The sequence below is a fragment of the Triticum dicoccoides genome, chromosome 6B (genome assembly GCF_002162155.2).
Source record: "Triticum dicoccoides isolate Atlit2015 ecotype Zavitan chromosome 6B, WEW_v2.0, whole genome shotgun sequence".
NCBI lineage: Eukaryota > Viridiplantae > Streptophyta > Magnoliopsida > Poales > Poaceae > Triticum > Triticum dicoccoides.
The window spans coordinates 164,915,611-164,935,619 of NC_041391.1; positions in this window are offsets into that span (position 1 = coordinate 164,915,611).

The window sequence follows — 20,009 nt, forward strand, 5'->3', positions numbered from 1 at the left end:
GGGGGGAGGCGCCCTGATCCACAGTATCCGAGGATGTGGCGCGACCTGCAGCTCTTCATGGCGCGAGGGGCGTGGCGGAGAAGCCAGAGCCACCGGGGAGGGGGAGCACCTAGATCCCTCACCGCAGAGCAGCAGGCGTGGCGGAAAACCCGGATCTGAAGAAACAAGCGCTGATGTCGGACCACTAGGCACTAGAGGGGAGGGTTGGCGACTTCTGCAGGAGCTGGACCGGGAAGAGCGCGGACGACCCATGTCGAGGGAGGGGGGGCATTGCCCGGAGCAGGCAGGGACCGGGCTGGTGGCCGCCGCGGCCGGAGTGGCTAGCAGTGCGGGGGGGAGAGGAGAGAGACAGTTGCAAAAGCATAAACAATGACATTAACCCACACGGTTTTTGTCATGTGGCTATCGAGATATTCGAGGCAGGGATGCCAACATCAGTCCTTGAGCAATTGACTTCATCAAGTCTACAATGGGGATGAACACGTCTGCTGCTCAACACTGCCGGAGCATGTCTTAGGAGCGATATTTCGGATGAATCAAGCAAAACTCGAGAACAGTAAACTGGGGTAACTTCCTGATTCCATTTCTTAGCAGGCTGCAGACACGACAACACTGGGGTAACTTCATCAGACGCCTACCTACCTGCAACGGCTGGTATAACTGTAATGGGGCACATGGCGCTGTAGAAAACAAGACCTCGTACCACCATAAATGGTCATGCGTCGGTTATGCTAGGAGTTCGTAATGTGGCTGCCGGAGCTAGAGTTCCATCGGGCACATCCTCGCCAAGACGCGGCGAACCTTGCAGTAATTAGATCGTATGAATGAGTCGTCACACATCAAGATTTATGAGTGTGACATTTGAATCGGGGGAACAAACGCTCGCACGGAATATACCCCTGCGATGCAGTCATACCAATTTACATGTTGAATTACCTCGTCCTGTACCAACGGAACAGCTGTGGGTGGACCGTCCACCCAGCATTATGTTACACGGAGCCGTCTCCGTACGCTACTATTTGACAGGGCGTATCCGCGGTCTCTCTCTACGATTGCATTCAGTTCAGGCTTGGAAGCATCGTTGTCCCATTGGTACGCATATCCCTAGCAGGCGAGCTTGTCCATACCATCGCCGCTCTCAAACAGAGTTATTTACCCAAAACCACCACACTTGGGGCTAGGGTAACAACTTGGTACCACATTCAAGCCAGGTCACAAAAAACCACCAAAAATGAGCCTAATGTGTAACGCGAAGCACTAATGCTGAAATTTGGTCGAGAAAATAGCGGAATCGACAAGTGGGGCCCTGATACGTCTCCAACATATCTATAATTTTTGATTGTTCCATGCTATTATATTACCCCTTTTGGATGTTTATGGGCTTTATTTTACACATTTATATCATTTTTGGGACTAACCTACTAACCGGAGGCCCAACCCGTATTGCTGTTTTTTTGCCTATTTCAGTATTTCGAAGAAAAGGAATATAAAATGGAGTCCAAACGGAATGAAACCTTCGGGAGCGTGATTTTTGGAACAAACGTGATCGAGAGGACTTGGAGTGCAAGCCAAGAAGCAGCCGAGGCGACCACGAGATAGGAGGGCGCGTCCACCCCCTCTGGGCGCGCCCCCTGTCTTGTGGGCCCTACGGGCAGCCACCGACGTACTTCTTCCTCCTATATGTACCTACGTACCCCGAAAACATCCAGGGAGCCAACAAAACACAATTTCCACCACTGTAACCTTCTATATCCGCGAGATCCCATCTTGGAGCCTTCGTCGGCGCTCCGCCGGAGGGGGAATCGACCATGGAGGGCTTCTACATCAACACCATAGCCCCTCCGATGAGTTGTGAGTAGTTTACCACAGACCTTTGGGTCCATAGTTTTTAGCTAGATGACTTCTTCTCTCTTTTTGGATCTCAATACAATGTTCTCCCCCTCTCTTGTGGAGATCTATTCGATGTAAACTCTTTTTGCGGTGTGTTTGTCGAGATCCGATGAATTGTGGGTTTATGATCAAGTTTATCTATGAGAAATATTTGAATCTCCTCTGAATTCTTTTATGTATGATTGAGTTATCTTTGCAAGTCTCTTCGAATTATCAGTTTGGTTTTGGCCTACTAGATTGATCTTTCTTGCCATGGGAGAAGTGCTTAGCTTTGGGTTCAATCTTGCGGTGTCCTTTCCCAGTGATAGCAGGGGCAGCAAGGCATGTATTGTATTGTTGCCATCGAGGATAAAAAGATGGGGTTTATATCATATTGCATGAGTTTATCCCTCTACATCATGTCATCATTCTTAATGCGTTACTCTGTTCTTTATGAACTTAATACTCTAGATGCAGGCAGGAGTCGGTCGATGTGTGGAGTAATAGTAGTAGATGCAGGCAGGAGTCGGTCTACTTGTCACAGATGTGATGCCTATATACATGATCATGCCTAGATAATCTCATAATTATTCACTTTTTTATCAATTGCTCGACAGTAATTTGTTCACCCACCGTAATACTTATGCTATCTTGAGAGAAGCCACTAGTGAAACCTATGGCCCCCGAGTCTATCTTTTATCATATAAGCTTTCAATCTACTTTTATTTGCATCTTTACTTTTTACATCTATATTATAAAATACCAAAAATATATTTATCTTATCATACTATCTCCATCAGATCTCACTTTTGCAAGTGGCCGTGAAGGGATTGACAACCCTTTATTGTGTTGGCTGCGAGTTCTTTGTTTGTTTGTGTAGGTGCATGGGACTTTTGAGGAGCCTCCTACTGGATTGATACCTTGGTTCTCAAAAACTAAGGGAAATACTTACGCTACTTTGTTGCATCACCCTTTCCTCTTCAAGGAAAACCAACGCAAGCTCAAGATGTAGCAAGAAGGATTTCTGGCGCCGTTGCCGGGGATGTCTTCGCTCAAGTCAAGACATACCAAGTACCCATCATAAACTCATCTCCCTCGCATTTACATTATTTGCCATTTGCCTCTCATTTTCCTCTCCCCCACTTCACCCTTGCCGTTTTATTCGCCCCTCTTCCGTTCGATCTTGTGTCTCCATGTGCCTTCCTTTTGCTTGCGTCTTTGCTTTCTAGAAGTTTATGGATCCTCATCCACTTGCTAATCTTTTTAAGAGATTCAATTATGTTGAACCAATTGCTAGTGAGTTGTGTGCACTAGATTATATTTATGAGGTTTTGCTTTAAATTCATGAATCTGAAAATTGTGATGAAGAAATTTATGAAGAGATTCACGATAGCTCCTTGAATAAAAAGCATGATTGCAATGATTTTCCTATAAATTCTCTTGATGTCAATTGTGCTAATAGTATGCAAAACCCTAAGATTGGGGATGCTAGTTTTGTTATGTCTACTACTGGTTGCAATGATCATGATTGGGGTAATTCTTCTTACGATCTTGAAAATTTATTTGAGCCCCTTCATGAATATGAGATTGATAATAATGTTAGCAATAATATTGAAAGTGAGTTTGGAAGAGTGTCAACTTTAGATCCCACATATTTGGAGAATGTTCAATCTTATGAAGTTTTTGATAAAAGTGGGTTTGGAGAGGTCATGACTTTAGTTAATGTTAATCCCACTATTTTGGAAGAGTGTCAACTTTGCATACATGTGAATCGTGTTAAAAATATGTTTTGTGATAGCTATATTGTTGAATTTGCTTATGATCCTACATGTAATTATTATGAGAGAGGAAAATATGGTTGTAGAAATTTTCATGTTACTAAATTACCTCTCGTTATTTTGAGATTGCTATTGTTTCTTTCTGCTTCCTTGCATATGCTAGTTTTTGCTTGCTATGACAATTTGTTTTCCTATAAGATGCCTATGCATAGGAAGTATGTTAGACTTAGATGTGTTTGTCACGTGTTTCATGATGCTCTCTTTGTGCTTCAATTCTTGTCTTTCATATGAGCATCATTAGAATTATCAATGCCTAGCTAGGGGCGTTAAACGATAGCGCTAGTTGGGAGGTAACCCAATTTTATTTGTGTTTTATGTTTTTGTTTCTGTTTAGTAATAAATTTTGCATCTACCTTCTGTTTAGATGTGTTTTTATGTTTTAATTAGTGTTTGTGCCAAGTAGAACCTATAGGATAACCTATGGTGATAGTTAATTTGATTCTGCTGAAAAACATAAACTTTGCACGCACGAATTTAGTTTTGTTAAATCACATAAACGTGATTTTGCGTTGATTCTTTTTTATGATGATCAATAGACAAATTGTCCAGGACTTCCTATTTTGGAAGGATTTTTAGAGTTCCAGAAGTTTGAGTTAGTTACAGATTGCTACAGACTGTTATGTTTTTGACAGATTCTGTTTTTCGTGTGTTGTTTGCTTATTTTGATGCATCTATGGATAGTAAAATAGTTTATAAACCATAGAGAAGTTGGAATACAGTAGGTTTAACACCAAAATAAATAAATAATGAGTTCATTACAGTACCTTATGTGGTGGTTTTGTTTTCTTTCACTAACGGAGCTTATAAGATTTCCTGTTGAGTTTTGTGTTCTGAAGTTTTCAAGTTTTGGGTAAAGCTTTGATGGACTATGGAATAAGGAGTGGCAAGAGCCTAAGCTTGGGGACGCCCAAGGCACCCCAAGATATTCAAGAATAGCCAAAAGCCTAAGCTTGGGGATGCCCCGGGAAGGCATCCCTCTTTCGTCTTTGTTCATTGGTAACTTTACTTGGAGCTATATTTTTATCCGTCACATGATATGTGTTTTGCTTGGAGCGTCATGTATTATATTAGTCTTTGCTTTTTAGTTTACCACAATCATCCTTGCTGTACACACCTTTTGGGAGAAGCCCACTTGATTAGAATTTGCTAGAATACTCTATGTGCTTCACTTATATCTTTTGAGCTTGATAGTTTTTGCTCTAGTGCTTCACTTATATCTTTTAGAGCACGACGGTGGCTTAATTTTAAATAAATTTCTAGTCTCTCATGCTTCACTTATATTATTTTGAGACTCTTTCAGAACAGCATGGTATTTGCTTTGGTTACAAATTTGGTCCTAGAATGATGAGCATCCAAGTTGGGTATAATAAAAACTATCATAGGAAGTGAATTGGATGCTATGATCAATTTGATGCTTGATAATTGTTTTGAGATACAAAGGTAGTAATGTTAGTGTCATGCTAGTGGGTAATTATGAAATTGAGAAATACTTGTGTTGAAGTTGGCAAGTCCAGTAGCATGCACATATGGTAAAAGTTGTGTGACAAATTTGTTGCATGAGGTGCTCTTTTGATTGTCTTCCTTATGAGTGGCAGTCGGGGACGAGCAATGGTCTTTTCCTACCAATCTATCCCTCTAGGGGCATGCGTAGTAGTACTTTGCTTCGAGGGCTAAGTAGACTTTTGCAATAAGTATATGAGTTCTTTATGACTAATGTGAGTCCATGGATATACGCACACTCACCCTTCCACTTTGCTAGCATCTATTGTGCCGCGCAACTTTTGCCGGTATCATGCACCCATTATTTACCTTCCTCATAATAGCCACCATACCTACCTATTATGGCATCTCCATAGCCATTTCGAGATTTGACATGCAACTTTCCATCGTTCCGTTTATTATCTCACGCTTCATCATTGTCATATTGCTCTTTGCATGATCATATAATTGACATCGTATTTGTGGCAAGGCCACCTTCATAATTTTCATACATGTTGCTCTTAATTCATTGCATATCCCGGTACACCGCCGGAGGCATTCATATAGAGTCATATCTTGTTCTAGCTTTGAGTTGTAATTCTTGAGTTGTAAATCAATAAAAGTGTGATGATCTTCATTATTAGAGCATTGTCTCAGTGAGGAAAGGATGATGAAGACTATGATTCCCCCACAAGTCGGGATGAGACTTCGAACTTTACAAAAAGAAAAAAAAAAGAAAAGGAAAAAAAAGAGAAAGGCCAAAAGGGAAAAAAAGGCAAGAAAAAAAGAAAAGAAAAAAAAATATAATGAGAGAAAAAGAGCGAAGGGACAATGCTACTATCTCTTTTTCCACACTTGTGCTTCAAAGTAGGACCATGATCTTCATGATAGAGAGTCTCCTATATTGTCACTTTCATATACTAAGTGGGAATTTTTCGTTATAAAACTTGGCTTGTATATTCCAATGATGGGCTTCCTCAAAATGCCCTAGGTCTTCGTGAGCAAGCAAGTTGGATGCACACTCACTTAGTTTCGTTTATTGAGCTTTCATATATCTATAGCTCTAGTGCATCCGTTGCATGGCAATCCCTACTCACTCACATTGATATCTATTGATGGGCAACTCCATAGCCCGTTGATACGCCTAGTTGATGTGAGACTATCTTCTCCCTCTTTTTGTTCTGACAACCACCACCTTATACCACCATAGTGCTATGTCCATGGCTTGCGCTCATGTATTGCGTAAGAGTTGAAAAAGCTGAAGCGCGTTAAAAAGTATGAAACAATTGCTCGGCTCGTCATCGGGGTTGTTCATGATGGAAGTATGTTCTGTAATGAAAATGAAGCATGGCCTAACTATATGATTTTGTAGGGATAAGCTTTCTTTGGCTATGCTATTTTGATAAGACATGATTATTTGTTAGTATGCTTTGAAGCCTTATTATTTTTATATTTTATAAGCTTTTATCTTGAATCATTTGGATCTAAACATTCATGCCACAATAAAGAAAATTACATTGAGAATTATGCTAGGTAGCATTGCACATCAAAAATTCTGTTTTTATCATTTACCTACTTGAGGACGAGCAGGACTTAAGCTTGGGGATGCTTGATACGTCTCCAACGTATCTATAATTTTTGATTGTTCCATGCTATTATATTACCCCTTTTGGATGTTTATGGGCTTTATTTTACACATTTATATCATTTTTGGGACTAACCTACTAACCGGAGGCCCAGACCGTATTGCTGTTTATTTGCCTATTTCAGTATTTCGAAGAAAAGGAATATCAAACGGAGTACAAATGGAATGAAACCTTCGGGAGCGTGATTTTTGGAACAAACGTGATCCAGAGGACTTGGAGTGCAAGTCAAGAAGCAGCTGAGGCGGCCACGAGATAGGAGGGCGCGCCCACCCCCTCTGGGCGCGCCCCCTATCTTGTGGGCCCCTCGGGCGGCCACCGACGTACTTCTTCCTCCTATATATACCTACGTACCCCGAAAAAATCCAGGGAGCCAACAAAACACAATTTCCACCACCGTAACCTTCTGTATCCGCGAGATCCCATCTTGGAGCCTTCGCCGGTGCTCCGCCGGAGGGGGAATCGACCATGGAGGGCTTGTACATCAACACCATAGCCCCTCCGATGAGTTGTGAGTAGTTTACCACAGACCTTTGGGTCCATAGTTATTAGCTAGATGGCTTTTTCTCTCTTTTTGGATCTCAATACAATGTTCTCCCCCTCCCTTATAGAGATCTATTCGATGTAAACTCTTTTTGCGGTGTGTTTGTCGAGATGCAATGAATTGTGGGTTTATGATCAAGTTTATCTATGAGAAATATTTGAATCTCCTCTGAATTCTTTTATGTATGATTGAGTTATCTTTGCAAGTCTCTTCGAATTTTTAGTTTGGTTTGGCCTACTAGATTGATCTTTCTTGCCATGGGAGAAGTGCTGAGCTTTTTGTTCAATCTTGCAGTGTCCTTTCCTAGTGACAGCAGGGACAGCAAGGCACGTATTGTATTGTTGCCATCAAGGATAAAAAGATGGGGTTTATATCATATTGCATGAGTTTATCCCTCTACATCATGTCATCTTTCTTAATGCGTTACTCTATTCTTTATGAACTTAATACTCTAGATGCAGGCAGGAGTCAGTTAATGTGTGGAGTAAAAGTAGTAGATGCAGGCAGGAGTCGGTCTACTTGTCGCGGACGTGATGCCTATATACATGATCATGCCTAGATAATGTCATAATTATTCGTTTTTTTATCAATTGCTCGACAGTAATTTGTTCACCCACCGTAATACTTATGCTATCTTGAGAGAAGCCACTAGTGAAACCTATGGCCCCCAGGTCTATCTTTTATCATATAAGCTTTCAATCTACTTTTACTTGCATCTTTACTTTTTGCATCTATATTATAAAATATCAAAAATAATTTATCTTATCATACCATCTCTATTAGATCTCACTTTCGCAAGTGGCCGTGAAGGGGTTGACAACCCCTTTATTGCGTTGGTTGCGAGTTTTTAGTTTGTTTGTGTAGGTGCGTGGGACTTTTGAGGAGCCTCCTACTGGATTGATACCTTGGTTCTCTAAAACTGAGGGAAATACTTACGCTACTTTGTTGTATCACCCTTTCCTCTTCAAGGAAAACCAATGCAAGCTCAAGACGTAGCAGGCCCGCCTGCCGGGCAGACGTGGCATGCCTATGTGGACAATTTGCTGAGTTGGATGAGGGTCCCACCTGTCAATGACGAGGGTCCCAAATTGTCCACATAGGCATGCCACGTCTACCCGACAGGCGGGCCCCACTTGTTGGTTTTGCTGTTTTCTTGACCAAATTTCAGCATCGGTGCTCCGCGTTATGCATTAGGCTCATTTTTGGTGGTTTTTTGTGCCCTGGCTTGAATGTGGTACCAAGTTGTTACCCTAGCCCCAAGTGTGGTGGTTTTGGGTAAATAACTCTCTCAAACATAATCATTGCACAGTAAACAGATGGAATAATATTGAATAAACGAGTAAAGAAACATGGGATTATTTATAGAGAATGTCGATTAAGTGAACATAGTAATGGAAGGGCGATTTGGGTGCACATCAGCAGAAGTCCGGAAGGCAGTCTCGACATCACGTCGCTTGTGGATGGAGGATCTCACACCTATACGGATGTGCTCAAGTGCCAGCAAGTGTTCCATGCCTAGTGGCATAGCACCAACCCACCTGTCACATATTTCTAGGCCGAGTTGTCGTAGGTTAGGCATCACCCTTGCCTTGAACTCCATGCATATCATAGCATCATCACCATCTTCAGAGAAGAGTCTAAGGTCCTCTAGGATTGGGAATAATCCTGTGCTGGCTATGGCAGCACCACTATCTTCAGTAATATGTGTCACCCAGAGACATAGTTCGACGAGGGAGGGCAGCTTTCCAACAACATTAACCTCTTCAGTCGACAAATGTTTAACCGACAAGGACAGGCTACCAAGGCAATGAAGGTCGCCAATCCAATTAGGAATTCTCTTCAACAACCACCCTCGTAGATAAATTTGCTCGATATGGACAAGAGGGTTGGGCAATGAGTATATTAGGTCACAATAATATTTAGAAGGCTCCCCATGGACAATAAGTAATCTAAGGTCACAAAGCTTTCCAATTGAGGATACCAAAGCATCAACTACCTCCACCGTCACTTTGCCGAGGAACACCAAGACCCTCAGATTGGTCAGCTTGCCAAGGCCATCAGTATCCTCTAGTGAGCTCTTACCAATATCAAAGCAGTTTAGATCATGCAATTATTTAATGCTTTTGATCCCTTGAGGCAACCCTATACCCTTTGGAAGTGTTAGTTGAGACAATCATGACAAGAAAACTATATTTGGCAGGAAGTTTTGCGCAGATCGGCTAGCTATTTGTAGTGTCTCCAAATGAACAAGCTCTCAAATTTCGGTAGGGAGATGTATGATGCATTGGAATGCAATAACTTTCAAATACCTTAGTTGAAACAATTGACCAATAGGTGTGAGGTCAAGTGTTGTACCCTTTTTGTACGAGAATTCATACGTCAGATGTGCTGCCTATGGTCGCCGTCGTCTTCGACATGGAGGCTGATACCGTGGCTGTGGAACGTGTTGAGGATGTTCTAGACCTTGGTGTGGTTCTTGAAGCCCTTCTTCTCGACCTCCTTGCAGGCGTCGGTGTGGATTGGCTCGTGGGCTAAGCCGTCCACCAGGAGGAGCATGGTGTGCACCTCGCCTTACCATCGGCGGCGGCCACCTACACTTGAGCGAGATGAAAATCCAGAGCACGTAGCACTTGGCCTACGCCATGGGACCTGGTCCCCCGCTCCGACGCACAAGCCCACACGAAGGACGCGAGCACGGCGACGGATGCTGCAATGGAAGCCCACAAAGTCGCCGGCATCAGAGAGACCGACGTGATGATGTAAGTGTACCGCTGCCATGCCATTGGGAAGAACTCTGTCGCGTCTCTTGGATGGCTGCCGACCGGTAAGTGGAAGCCGATCTTGACCGCGCTTGGGACAGCGGGGCGGGCACGAGGCCGAGGAGCTGGCAACACTAGGAAGCTGAAATCCACGAGACAGGAGAGCGCCAATAGCCTGGGTAGAGCGAGGTCGAAGAACGGGCGGCACCGGACTGCCGAAAGCCGCGGGGCTGACCGATGTAGGCCTATGGTGGCGCGGGACGGGACGGCCTGGGAGGGCCCGAGGTCGAAGCGTCGGATGATTGGCGGGCTCGAGAACACCGGACCATAGGGGAGATGCATGGGGTTGGCGGTGACAGCTCCGGCGAGGCGTTGGCCGGGGAAGACAGATTTGGGCGCAACCAGAATTCAGGAGACGCGTGCGATGGACGTGGTAAAGGGTGAAGGAGGAGACTCATTTTATAGGCCCGTGGGGCGGCGGGTTGGTCACTGAGTCGTGAGTCGTGCACTTCTTGCTGTACCGGGTGGTTGCTATATTAATATAGCGGGGCGCAAGCCTATTTCGATAGTCGTGCATGTCATTGGGGCAGAATATTAAAGCGGTGGAGCATCTACGGGATCCTTCTCGAGAGAACCAACGCGGCACCACGTAATCACAATGAAGCATCACGTGTTCACATCCATGCATACACAGCTCACAACCAACCAAAAGACAAAAGGAATATTGACATCCCATGCAAAATCGCTGAGCACAACCATAATCGTACCAGCCAGGTCCCCTAGTAATTGGCGTGGCAGCACCCTATTGGCCCGATTTTTACTAATAGAAAAAGTCAAAAAAAAACAAGATAAACTAAACCTGGTCAGGTTTAGTATATTAAGAATAATTACTATCGATGATAAATAGACCTCACTTTTTTCTTCTAGAATGTACACAAACAAGCGTGTGTATGATATATTGAAGAAGAAGAAGAAGAGGTCAAGACACCAACAACACTACCTCAGGGGCAGCTAGTCCACCAAACAGGACTTACAGAGTAACAATACCTTTGTGAGAAAAGTTGTGGTTCTGAATGTCATACTTCATAGTTCAGAATGGTGCGTCAATCATAGCAAAATGCTTTATAAAGCTGAGCCAAGATCGCCTGCTATGTCTTGTCTCTCTTCAAGATGATATATTATACTCCCTCAGATCCATACTAATTGTCGCTGCTTTACTACAACTTTATACCGTTTCTGAATTCAGAGTTACACGGAGACATGAAGTTAGCCATATTCCATAGGTTGTAGATTTGAATAGTCTGTGACTTTTGTGACTTGATATGTGCATAGGAACATATAAGCTATGGTGCTTCCGCTAAAAAAAAGTTCAGTGCTTCACATAAGATGATTAATCAAGCATCGATGTTCAGTCGTACAGATCAGCCTTATTTGCAAATATGAACACATGTCTTTGTTTAGTTGCCAACAACAACAACAACAACAACAGAGCCTTTAGTCCCAAACAAATTGGGATAGGCTCTGTTGGGATAACATGAACCATGAGTTGGTCGCGAGATGTTTCACGGCAAAGGGTCCAACTCCAACCGTAGGTGTAGACTAGGGTTGTTATGATTTGCTTCTTATCTCTTGTAATCTTTCTCTAGTCTATCTCTTGGACCTCAAGTTAGGATCCCAATGATGTACCCAAAATCATGTACGCTATCCGGGAGTTGTGCCCGATCTATATAACACGAAGCCGTTGCCCATAGCTGGGTATGACGTTCTTCCATGTGTTAATCAGAGCCTAACTCTTCCATCTCATCTAGTTCCTCCTCCATTGCCAGAAACCTCCTACCATGGCCTCGTCCAGCACCTCCCACCCAACCCTCTCCGGCCGGGTCTCCGAGCGCCTCACCTGCACCAACTACATCCTCTGGCGCACTCAGATCATGCGGAAGCTTCGAGGTGCTGGTTTCTTCGAGTATGTAGATGGGACCATGCCCGAGCCGACCAAAGTCGTCGTTACCAAGGACAAGGATGGCAAGGAGGAATCCATCCCCAATCCTCTTCACCAAGTGTGGTTCTGAGAGGATCAACAAGTTTTAGGATATCTCCTGAATAACCTCTCGAAGGAAGTGCTCGTGCAGGTCTCACCTCGATCATCCATGCACATGAGCTCTGGTCTGCGCTGGCGAGGATGTTCTCGTCGACCTCGCTATCCGCGTCAACAACATTCGGGCGGCGCTCACCAATGTGCAGAAGGGCACGCAATCTGTGGCCACCTTCTTCGCGCACATGCGATCCCTCGATGACGAGCTCGCGGCGGCCAGCAAGCCCCTGCACGACAACAAGGTCATCTCCTACATCCTCAACACCCTGGATATGGAGTACCAGCCGCTGGTCTGTGCCCTAGACGCCCGCACCGTTCTGGTCACTCTTGACGAGCTGTTTGCTCAGGTGAGAAATTTCGATCAAATAGTGGCCCTCTTCCAAGGGGTTGGGACCGGCGGCGGCTTCAAGTCCTCGGCGAACGTGGGTGCTCTCGCGGGCGTGGCAGTGGCTCCTGTCCTCGTGGTCCTCCTCGCACAAAGATCAAGGGCTCTGGCGGGGGCAACACTAGCGGCAACAGCAACATGCACGGCGGCGGTGGTTGGCCCTCCTACTCCAACACTAAGGGTCGGCGTCCGAACGGTTCCACCAACAAATCGCGCCCTGATGCTATCCGCTGCCAAATCTGCGGTAAGCCGTGCCACTCCGCAAAGGATTGTTGGTACCGGTTCGATGAAGACGATGAGTCATCCCAAGATGAGAAGGTGGCCAGGGCTGCTAAAGCTTCGTATGGCGTCAACACCAACTAGTACATTGACAGCAGTGCCACCAACCACATCACCGGTGAGCTGGAGAAGGTGACCATGCGGGAAAAATACCGCGACCAAGATCACATCCACACCACCAGTGGAGAAGGTATAATGTTGGTCATATTGGTCACTCAATTATTAAAACCCCTCATTGAAAAATCCATCTAAAAAGAATTTTGCATGTCCATAGTGCCACCAAGAATCTTCTTTCCGTCCACCGCATTGCCATTGATAATCATGTCCTTATTGAATTCCACCCTTTCTTATTTTTGATCAAGGATCAGGTAACGAGGAAGGTGTTGTATCGAGGTAGATGCGTTCATGGGCTTTAACCATTGATTCCAGAGATTAGAAGGTTCAACAAACAAGTTTTTAGTGCCACCAAAGTTTCATCAACACGGTGGCATGATCGATTAGGACATGCATCTTTTTCTTTAGTTGAACGTTTGCTTAGGAAAAATAAACTCCCACATGTTGGACATCATGATGTTAAAACAATTTGTGATTCGTGCCAAAGAGCAAAGAGCCATCATTTGCCTTATCCAGTTTCTATCAGCATTTCTACCAAATCTTTGCAACTCATCTTTTCTGATGTTTGGGGCCCCGCCCCCTCTTTTGTTGGTAGGCATACATATTATGTGGGTTTCATTGATGACTATAGAAAATTTACGTGGATCTATCTCCTTAAGAAACGATCCGATGTTTGCCAAGTTTTTATCAATTTCCAAGCTCTCGTTGAAAGGAAATTTGATAGCAAAATCATTGCTCTGCAATCTGATTAGGGAGGGGAATACGAGAAAGTAAACTCATTTTTCCAAAAACTAGGCATATCTCACCATGTCTCGTGTCCTCATGCCCATCACAAAATGGGTTATCTAAACGAAAACACAGACACATTGTCGAAGTTGGGTTTTCCCTTCTAGCTAGTGCCTCCATGCCCCTCAAGTTCTGGGACGAGGCTTTTCTCACTGTTGTTCATATCATAAATATGCTACCCAATCGTGTCACTAACAATGAAACTCCTATGGAAAGGCTTCTCCACACCAAACCAGACTACACATCTCTTCGCGTGTTTGGATGTGCTTGTTGGACCAACCTTCGTCCCTACAATGATCGTAAACTCATGTTTAGGTCCAAACAGTGCGTGTTCATTGGCTATAGTGCTCGGCACAAAGGTGTACAGTGCCTTAATATTGCCACGGGTCATGTTTATATCTCTCGAGATATCGTGTTTGATGAAACCAAATTTCCTTTCGCAAATCTTCATCCCAATGCCGGTGCTCTACTTCATCAAGAAATTCTTCTCCTAGCATCTAGTCTCATCGGTGTTGATCAAGGGGGAGATGATCAAATATTGACTAATCCTCATGACCGTGTACTTGAGTCTTGTGCTGATGCAGATGCAAATGCTGAAGAAAACGGTGAAGAAATCGTCCAAACAGTCCATATTTGTTGTTCGCGAAACAGGGGACAAATCCGGCTCGGGATCGATGCCCCAACAGCGCGTCAGCGAATCCACCATGGGATCCATGTTGCAGCAGGGCGGCAGCGTGTCAGACCCCGCGTCACCTGCCAGGCATGGCAGCAGCGGCAAAATTTCGTGTTTTGACCCTTTTTCGGTATAAATTCACGATCTGACCCTGGTTCCAAAAAAATTCGGGATTTGACCCTTTTTCCTACCGCCAGAGGCCCTGGTGGTAGGGTTGGACATGCTACCGCCAGGGTCCATGGCGGTATGGTAGTAATACACGTCAGCACGCGGAGATGCCTGCCGTCCCCCTCCGTCACACCCTACTGCCAGGGGGCCTCGCGGTGGCCTGTCTAAACCTACCGCCACGACCCCTGGCGGTAGGATCCGGTCAGTTATTTCAGCCGATACCCCGCGCCCCTCCCCCTCCCCCGTTGTTTGGTTCATCTTTTCTTCCCCAGACTCGCCCCTCTCTCTCCCTCTCTCATCTCCTGCACTCTTCCCCTTGAATCTTTACCGTTTCTTCATGTTTTTGCGGATCGAGATGGCCCCGAAGAGAGAAACATAAGCTCCTTCGATCCCTCCAATTAGTTTTTGCAAACTTGCTTTCGATTCGACGCGTTTTTTCCTTCAAATCCCTCATATTTTGAACTAAAGATTGTTTTAGCTTGATTGTAGTTGTAGTTCTTAGTTCTTTAGTAAGTAGTGGTATGATTGTAGTTGTTAGTTCTTAGTTCTTAGTTCTTTAGTAAGCATGTTAATATGATTCAAGTAGTGGATTTGGTTGGAGTAAATATGATATGGTATGGTTTTGCATTTGACACATCTTGATATATGTATTTTATTTATTTGATCCATATGTTTAGGTCTGCAACAGTGGCGCAACCATCGCCCCTTCATCTCCAACATGACCCGTCCGGCTTGCCACTTCCGTACGTGTACGAGTCCTGCCCCGAGCTTCTACTGCTGTTGACCGCTTTTTTAGACGAGTTCCTACAGGAGACGAGGGCAGTGCGGTGGCACGAGAGGGAAGAACGGATCTCCGATGATCAAAAGTGTTGGGCGCAGAGTGTGAAGGAGTGGAAGAGAGTGATTGCAGAGATGGAGGGAGATCCAACTATCTCCGAAGAATGTCGGGAATGGAACATTGAAGTTGCCAAGCAACGCTCCAACTGGGAGCTGCGCAATTTGGACCGGAGGATCTACTTCGAGAGCAATGCGGAGGAGAGACCCAGGATGCCGCCCCCAAGTGCATCGGCGTTCGATATCATCAACTGGGCAAGGGTGGAGGCGAAAACTCCAGCGGGCAAGGCAAGGTGGGACTGCTTGAACGGTCGGATGTCGACCAGCTTTCCGCCTCCGCCTGAGCCGGTGGATCTGCTGCCGTATCTGTCTCCACGGCCATGCCTAACATACGAGGGGGGGAGATTTGTCCGCCCCATAAACATGTCGATTGCATATGTATCTCTGTTTTAGTAGGGGTTGTCAAACTATGTGGACAAGTTTGCTATTTGCTATTTCCTACTTATGAATCTATTATGTGTAAACTGTTTGATAATTGCTATGTGGAACCATCATTATTATGTGAGCTCATATTTTGCTATTTGTGATGTGAAACTTGTGACAAAACAAACTATGTGAAACCGTTTGTTGGCTTTCTTTGTGAGCTCATATTTTGATATCTTTGTGAAACTATGTGATAAAAACTTTACAAAAGAAACAATCACTAAAAAATGTGAGCTCATATTTTAGGGTCTATATTTTTTTTGAAAAGAAGCAAAAATTAAACTTATAAACCATAAAACAAAGGACCCTACCGCCAAGGACCCTGGCGGTAGGACGAATGTACCTACCGCCAGGGCACCTCAATATTTCGTTACAAAAACGTTAGGAGGCAAAACCCCAGCCACAGCTTACCGCCACGGGATCTGGCGGTAGGGTTATACATGCTACCACCAGGGTCCATGGCGGTAGGCTACTTGTCCATGTCAGCTCGAGCAAACGGCGACCGTCGCCCTCCGTCCCACCCTGCCACCATGTACCCTGGCGGTAGCATGTCTAACCCTACCGCCAGATCCCGTGGGGGTAGCAAAAGTGTCAGATCCCAAAAAAATTCGGAACCGGGGTCAGATCGTGAATTTGTATGGAAAAAGGGTCAAAACACAAAATTTTGCCGGCAGCAGCCAGCCCACGAACACCAGTCGGATCTCCCTAACTGGGTCGACCGCGGTCTCCAACCCATGCCGATCTCCTGACAACACGCGGCAGCCTGCAGCTCGCTGGCCCGCGGGCGAACCCCGCCACTACATGCGCCGCTATCTGACTGGTGGGCCTCCTGGTGGTCCTCCCGACGCGCGATCCAGCGTGGATTCGCCCAGACCTACAACAGCCGTGCGATCCAACATCGATTTTCCTGGGCCCATGCAATCATTGCGCCATGATGGGCCTGCTACAGATCACAGAAGCGGCTCAGGTCGTCTGCTCCAACAACTACATGCCCGCTGTCGTCAGGTGCCACGAAGACCCCGTCGCCGCAACAGACAACGCGTTGGGAGCGCCAGGGCTGTCTGCCTCGGGATCGCCAGGTCCATGGGCTGGATCTTCTACAACAAATAACAACGCTGCTCCATCTGCTCCTCCACGTACACGCCTACAAAATGGGGTAATTCAACGTGTCAATTATAAGCAGATAACCAAGCTTGGTCTAGCTTGCTCTACAGGTGAACCGAGCACTCTTGAGGAGGCACTCAGTGATACACGGTGGAAAAAGGCTATGGAAGAAGAGTACATGACACTTCAGAAAAATAAGACGTGGCATTTAGTTCCCCCACGACAAGGTAAAATTTTAATTGATTACAAGTGGTTTAGAGAATAAAGAGAAAGGCTGATGGAACTATAAATCGGTACAAAGCCAGACTTGTTGCAAAAGATTTCAAACAGCGGTATGGCATAGATTATGAGGAGACATTTAGTCCTGTTGTAAAAGCTGCCACTATCTACCTTGTGCTGTCTATTGTTGTTTCCAGGGGATGGAGCCTTAGACAACTAGATGTACAGAATGTGTTTCTTCAAGGTGTTCTGGAAGAGAAAGCATACATGAAACAACCTCCTGGTTCTAAGAACAAAAATAAACCCTTCCATGTGTGCAAGCTTGACAAAGCTATATATGGACTGAAGCAGGCTCCTAGGGTCTCAGTCAGAAATTGCAAGCACTTGGTTTTATTTCTTCTAAGTCTGATACATCTTTGTTTATCTATAATAAGTCAAATACATCCATATTTGTGCTTATTTATGTTGATGATATCATTGTCACAAGTTCATCTGATGAAGCAGTGACAGGACTATTAAAAGACCTAAGTGCTGAGTTTGCTCTCAAGGATTTGGGAGACTTGCATTTCTTCCTAGGTATTGAGATAAAGAAACATGAAGATGGCCTTCATCTCTCTCAGGAAAAATATGCTACTAATCTGGTAAGAAGAGTTGGCTTACAGGATGCAAACCCTCTTCAACTCCTTAATCAAGCACAGAAAAATTATCACTTGAAGAGGGAGATCTCTTGAATCAAGATGATAGTACAAGATACAGAAGTCTAGTAGGGGCACTTCAATACTTAACCTTAACCAGACCAGATATATCTTTTGTTGTTAACAAAGTATGCCCGTTTCTTCATGCACCCGCCATAGTTCATTGGACTGCCGCTAAACGCATAGTGAGATATGTGAAAAGTATTATGAATCTTGGTCTTGCCTTCAGCAAATCATCATCTAATCTTGTGAGTGATCTTTTTGACTCTGACTGGGCAGGATGTGTAGATGATAGATGCTCTACTGGTGGATGCAGTGTTCTTTGGACCAAATTTGATATCATGGTGTACAAAGAAACATGCTACTTTATCACAATCAAGCACTGAAGTAGAGTATAAAGCATTAGCAAATACAACAAAGATTATTTGGGTTCAGTCCATGTCAAAAGAACTTGGTGTGGAGCATACCAAAGTTCCATGCATATGGTGTGATAACCTAGGTGCCACTTATTTATCTGCTAATCCAGTGTTTCATGCTAGGACAAAACACATTGAGATAGATTTCCATTTTGTCATAGAAAGAGTTGCCAATAGACAATTGGAAATCCGTTTTGTGCATTCATGAGACCAAGTTGCAGATGGCTTCACAAAGGCATTGCCAACAAGGAGCTTTGAGAGTTCAAGCTTAATCTCAATTTGACTAAGTTGTGATTGAGGGAGGGTGTTAAGCAACGTAACCACAACAGGGTTTGGGTGCAACATGTCATGACAAAGGGTCCAACTCCAACTATAGGTGTAGGCTAGGGTTGTTATGATTTGCTTCTTATCTCTTGTAATCTCTCTCTAGTCTATCTCTTGGACCTCAAGTTAGGATCCCAACGATGTAAGCTATCTGGGAGTTGCGCCCTGACCTATATAACACGAAGCCGTCGCCCATAGCTGGGTACGACGTTCTGAAGGAAATATGCCCTACAGGAAATAATAAAGTTATTATTTATTTCCTCATAACATGATAAATGTTTATTATTCATACTAGAATTGTATTACCCGGAAACATAATACATGTGTGAATACATAGACAAACATAGTGTCACTAGTATGCCTCTACTTGACTAGCTCATTGATCAAAGATGGTTGAGTTTCCTAACCATGGATATGAGTTATCATTTGATCAGTGGGATCACATCATTAGGAGAATGATGTGATTGACTTGACCCATTTCGTTAGCTTAGCACTTGATCGTTTAGTATGTTGCTATTGCTTTCTTCATGACTTATACATGTTCCTATGACTATGAGATTATGTAACTCCCGCTTACCGGAGGAACACTTTGTGTGCTACCAAACGTCACAACGTAACTGGGTGATTATAAAGGTGCTCTACAGGTGTCTCCAAAGGTACTTGCTGAGTTGACGTATTTCGAGATTAGGATTTGTCACTCCGATTGTCGGAGAGGTATCTATGGGCCCTCTCGGTAATGCACATCACTATAAGCCTTGCAAGCAATGTAGCTAATGAGTTAGTTACGGGATGATGCATTATGTAACGAGTAAAGAGACTTGCCCGTAACGAGATTGAACTAGGTATTGAGATACCGGCGATCGAATCTCGAGCAAGTAACATACTGATGACAAAGGGAACAACATATGTTGTTATGCGATTTGACCGATAAAGATCTTCGTAGAATATGTGGGAGCCAATATGAGCATCCAGGTTCCGCTATTGGTTATTGACCGGAGACGTGTCTCGGTCATGTCTACATAGTTCTCAAACCCGTAGGGTCCGCGCGCTTAAAGTTCGATGACAGTTATATTATGAGTTTATGAGTTTTGATGTGCCGAAGGTAGTTCGGAGTCCCGAATGTGATCACGGACATGAAGAGGAGTCTCGAAATGGCCGAGACATAAAAATCAATATATTGGACGACTATATTTGGACACCGAAATGGTTCCGGGTGAGATTGGGACAATACCGGAGCATCGGGAGGTTATCGGAACCCCTCGGGAGGTATATGGGCCTTAATGGGCTTTAGTGGAAAGGAGGGGA